Genomic DNA, 6,038 nt, shown 5'->3' on the forward strand with positions numbered 1-6,038 from the left:
TTTTACGAGAGGAACATTGCTGCCGATATGTCAATACTTTTCGAAGACATCGAGTGACGAGGAAGATGTATCGTATAGTTTTAATATAATTACGTATTTCTCTATATGTATTATATTTATTTTGTTTGCGTGATAATAAAATATTGATTACTTGTATCTACGATCATAAATTGTTATATATGCATATTTTTCCTTATCTGTCATAATTTAAACATAATTATATGTTGTAAAAATTTTAATAAATTGACACTTTTAAATAAAAAACGTGATTTTGCTATTTTTGTAACAAGTAGCGAGACGATGACCGATATTAGCGTGTATCGTGCAATTTTCCATACAACGCACAGAATTTTATCGTAACACACTTTTCTTGTACCGTGTATTTCGCCTTGTTCACCTGCGGCATTGCAGTATTCCCACAGAATCTCTTTAGCGCTCTTGGTTACTGCACGTAACATTTTTACAATGCAGTTTTACGTACAGCCGTATACATAAATGAATGCAAATAGCAGCGAATGCATCGATAAACAGAATACATGAGTACGCAAATAGTTTGCGTCATTTCGTTAAAGACGGTGATATTTAATTCTACAATTACTATTTGTAAATATGTATATGCATGATTAAAACGTTTTTGCATTACAAATTCTCTTCATATAAAAGAAATTAAAAATTTACCTTGTTATCTGCACAGCAACAAATATTTTTTTGTAATTCTGCATTATTAAATGTTTGGCATATAAATATATTATTATCGGAAAATTATTCTAATCATTGATCTTTTATTATATTTTTCAGTCGCCCAAATTCGTGAGTGTACACAAAAAATACATGTTGTATTCAAATATTAATTACTTATATTAAATAATATTTCAGAAGTTTGTATACCCGCAAATCTATCATAAATTTATCACAAGCATCAAAATATATTTTGAATCCTTGTAAGTTTAATACTTTAATCAAGATTATTAAATTAAAACAAATTCGATTTGTTTATTCTTATATAAAGTCGCTTCTTCGATCAATTTTGTAATATTCTTCAAAAGGAAATGAATTCTTGATTTAAATAATAATAGTAATTTTTTTTAAATTTGTAATAAGTATATTTTAAGATTATTCGTCTTTGGCCGATTTTTAACACATTTGATATTGTATTTCAATAACGAGCAGGTTATTATTGTTTATCTTTTTAAGATTATTATTGTTTATCTTCTATTATTGTTTATCTTTTTAGGATTGTCAAGAAAATATTCTTTATTAAAAATGACCATTATTTGAAAGAAAGTAAATTAAGTAATCACTTTTAGCAACAGAATGATATTTTTCTGTGTGTATACAGTGTTTTATCTTTTCATCGACAAATTCGATGACAAATCTGTATTATCAAATGTTTGACATATAATATATATATATATATATATATAATTATTGGAAAATGCTGTAATCATAGGTCTTCTTTTATTATATTTTTGTATCGGTCAAATTCATAAATTGTCAAGTGCTTTATCTTTTCATCAGCAAACTCGATATCTGATTGCCATTTACGATCGCCGCTTAAAACAGCGTCACGAAAGAATGAGATGCGGTCGAACGGCAAGCCGAGAGCGCACCCGGCGTGGATTCCTCACTGACGCGAAAAAAATACGCCGTTCGGACACGCGGGAACCCCTCTCGTCTCTCAAACGCGACTTCATGGAAGCGGCGGGGTTCTTTGATAGGAACGCCGAAGCCCCTCGAGTCTCGCGTTCCCGATGTACGCACCGGGCTCGCGGTGCTGGCGAGTTTCAATCGAACGAAATTGCGCGTAATTACGCGCGAGCGCGCGCTTAAGCGTCTAAGATTGAAAGGAATCTCCAGCGCCCTGTGATGCATACATATACGTACGCGAACGAGCAGGCGAATGGCACAGAGCGTAATTACGCGATGAATGCGAAAACACGAGCAGTCGTGACATCGCGGCGCGAGCGGTCGGTTTAAACATTCAAATTCAATTGATATTAATTAAAATAGCCACGAAGCTGAGGAAGAGAAAGAGAAAGAGAGAATGAGGGAGAAAACGAGCGAGATAGTATAATTACGCACTCGTCTCCTTCCTTCTTCTACCATTTCGAGATCCACGCTCGCGTCGTCCGCCGCGAGTTGCGGCCGACGTTTCTGACGCGTTACAGCCGCACTCGCTCGCTGCAGAAATGTAGAAATCATGTCATGCGTTATTGCGAGCGCTATAATAGCGCGCGTATACGCGTTCGCAACGAGGTAAAATTATACAGCCGTGCGATGACTCGGAGTTTCGTCGACGCCACATCTAATTAATATGCGCCGAACTGAGTGGCGGAGAGGCAGATACGCCGCGAATCGGAAAGTGAATTCTCGTGTCCATTTATTCGGCGCACCTGATCTCATGTTGATCCGTGAAAATGTGTCTGTCTACCACGAGAGAGCCGAGACAGATACCTATTTCGTAGCGTAATTGTATAGAATTAACGTGATATCTATAAACTGTTGTAGGTATAGAATAATCCATTAAACTTATGTTGATACACCAGCTTATGTAATGCGGAATTATCAAGTGATATAATTTAATCTTTACTATCGTCTCGTTTTTTATCGTAATCTTTATACGATTCGTGTAATTTATAGTAAGTGCAACATAAAGCATCGAAGATTCTTTTATTGTAACGATAAAAATCGTGTATTATACAATAATTCACATACTTTACTCGTCTCGAAGAATTCTTAAATTATATCTAGAAGTTATTTAAGTGCTTTTTAATGCGTTTTGTAATATTATGAATTATAAACGACAATATAAATTATAATATTCGGTATAGCGGAATGAAAAAAATCATAAACAAACTATAATGCTTTTTTTTTAACCTGCCAATTATTATTACCGTTTAATGATTATTTCTATTTGAAGAACGTTCAATTATTGTCAGTTTATAGTATCTATGATTAGAAAGGAAAGATTCCTGGCTGTGCGAATGTAATCATTTTTCTTTCCGTTTTACTATTTTTGCATTATAATTTGTATTAATTTTAACTTTTTTATACATATAATATATTGAAATTTCATTTAATAAAAAACAATACAATTTATGTATTAAAAGATTTCGTTAAATTTTTGGTTAATATAAATCAAATTAAATTGAAAACCAATTGAAGGTAATTAAAAAAACTAATGTTATATTAATTATACGGTAAAGTTATCATTTTTGTCTTTTCTTTTCTTTAGTTAAAAATATCTTTGTATTGCACATCCAACTCTTACTAATTAATTACCTAAAGTATTGAGAAATATAGATCGAAGTTACAGTTCTATTCAAATTGAAAGGAAGCTATTTTAAGCTATTTTTATGTTTGTTACATAATTTTTACTGTCTATCTGTTTAGCATCGCAATGCACGAATTAATTTAAACCACATTCAAGCCACAAACATTTTTTATTTCTTTCTTCGAGTCTAGCTTATATACGTTATATAATCGGACTTTCATTTATTCTTCAGATTTTCAGAACAAAATTCGTTGGCGGGAAAGAATGTTTTTACAAGAATAATAAAAAGAAGTACGAAAAAGTTTCATGGTGCAGGCAGAAATAACACACAAAAACCTCAAACTAGACGACTAGATATTAACGCGAACTATTCTCGGAGCGTGCTGAAAGTTCAGCGCGCGAAAATATCGTCCCTTCGCGAGACATTTTCTACACACGTTGTTTCAGGTCGCACGAGCATCCTCGTAGAAAGCCGGAAGCCAGAGAGGTCTCTATCCGTCGCGTACAATTCCCAGGCTCGTTATCGCAATATACGCTTTGTACGGCTGGTCCACAAGCGGGTCCACTCGTGCCGTTCTAAATACAGTGGACCACCGGGGTTGGCCGAGCCACATGGCCGCCATACTTTGTGCAACAGCACGCTACGTTGATGTATACAGATACAAGCATACAATACATGTTACGTACGCAACCACCAACACACGTACGTGCACAAGAGTGTTACAGCGAGATCACGGTTATCCCTGGATGGTTCAAGAGAGGGCGTGGTACGCCACGCTCTAATTATCAGCTCTTCATTTCCTTATCTTCGGGGTATAAGCGCGCTGCTCCCGTTGTCTCGTCGCAAGACAGCTGTATGATGATGTAGGTACCGAACCGATCTCTCGACGTGAATTTCCACGACATGCTTTCGAAAGCATCGAGGAGAAACCTGTGGCGTGAAACCCCATTGTGGAGGCGTGTCGAGATTTAACGCGTGGACGCACAGTTTTTGCACGCGCTTTTCTCTATGCGGGTCGCCAATCGATCCGATCGATCTCTCTCTCTCTCTCTCTCTCTCTCTCTCTCTCTGCTTCTCTATCTGTTCTCGAGAAAGGGGTGTGTGTGATTTACGCGTCGCGAAATAGGCGCGTGTCCCGACGAAAAAATGCGCTCGAGATGTGAAGGATTGCTTTCGACACGCCGCGATGCTAGTAACTCGATATCACAAATTGATACGTAGCTGCGAAAAACTGGCTTATCACGCTCCGACCCGGTCATACATTTTCTATAATGGCGGAAGATTTTAGAGCCCTCGAATGCGCGAGTATATATATACGCGATTGTGTTGCACACGTCAATTGCTGATCAGTTTATCACTGTCACGGATTTAACGCGAGGCGGCAAAGTTATGAGCTACAACCGAGTGATGCGTAGCTCCAATAAATCATAATGAATTTCTGCGAGAACCATTTTCATTTTTTGTCATAAATGAGAATTTTCGTATTCAATATCATATAGTTACATTTGACGCTTTATCATTATTAATAATGCAGGCACCGTGCATAAAATATGTGTGTCTACACATCTATGATATTAAATGAGGTATTCGTGCAGTTTTTAAGTAGATATCATTATATAAGATATATGATTATATGATCACCTTTCGCTATCGATACGTGTCAGAAAATCGCTCTTGAATACATATAATTATCGAGGCAATGTTTAAAAGTGTTTTTTGCCGATCGACAAGGCGATTAACAGGAGATCACGCATATGTTTTTTCCAACCTTTTTATACGTATTACACGTCTTGCACGCAATACATATTTATGCTACATATTTATTTTAACGAGGTTTGCTGGCAGTCGTACTTCCCATGCGTATGCACTTTGCGTTTGTGAGTTATCTTTTTCATCCTCGTATAAACTCTTTCCTATTCGTGGACTTTTTTTTACAGTATAATGACGCGTTAACGTTTGAAATGTGAGCTAAACAGAAACCGACTTCGCCGTTCATCATCGTCATCGTATGAAAGAAATCCTACATTTTTTCCAACCCCTGTGTCGCTTGTCAAGGCAGGGGAAAGGGGTATGCCACGTATCTATCTTGCACGTACGCATGTAAGTACGCGCGACGGTATACTGCGCGTAAGTACATAGGGCAGAGCAAAGGATTGGAGGAGCGTATGAAACGCAAAGGGATAAGGGGCGAGGGATGCGAAAAAACCGGGGTAGTAGCTAAGGCACCCCTACGCACGGCTTACGAGGGATCAATGCACCCGTCAGGGTGCACCGCCCTGGCGAGTGCTCGTGCGCATCGTGTATGCATCTTCGTATGCAACCTCTAGCCCGATTTCCTCCTCGTCAACCCTTTTTCTTGATGCAGTAGCACCCCTCCCTTCACCTTGCCTTCCGCTCTTCTTACGCCTCTCTCCTTCTCTCTCTCTCTCTCTGTCTCTTTCTCTCTTTCTTATTCTCCGTCGAGCTTCACATTTCCATCGGGGTATCACGCCATCTCTCTCCGTGTTACGTTACCCTCTGCAATGCTCCGATTTCTCACTCTCCCTCGACAACATGTACACGATGTCCCCTTGTTCCCTCCTTACTTTTCAAGAGCGCCTATAGGCGTTCCTCTTTTTTTTCACACACTCACCCTCATCTTCCATCTCGCCCCTTTTCGTACTTTTACATATGTAGTGGCAAATATCCCTATCCTACTTTAAAAATAATCTCCATGCGATATATCGTACGATCTACATACATACGTATGTACGTGAAGGAAGG

Source organism: Trachymyrmex cornetzi, unplaced genomic scaffold (assembly GCF_001594075.2).
Source record: "Trachymyrmex cornetzi isolate Tcor2-1 unplaced genomic scaffold, Tcor1.1 scaffold924, whole genome shotgun sequence".
NCBI lineage: Eukaryota > Metazoa > Arthropoda > Insecta > Hymenoptera > Formicidae > Trachymyrmex > Trachymyrmex cornetzi.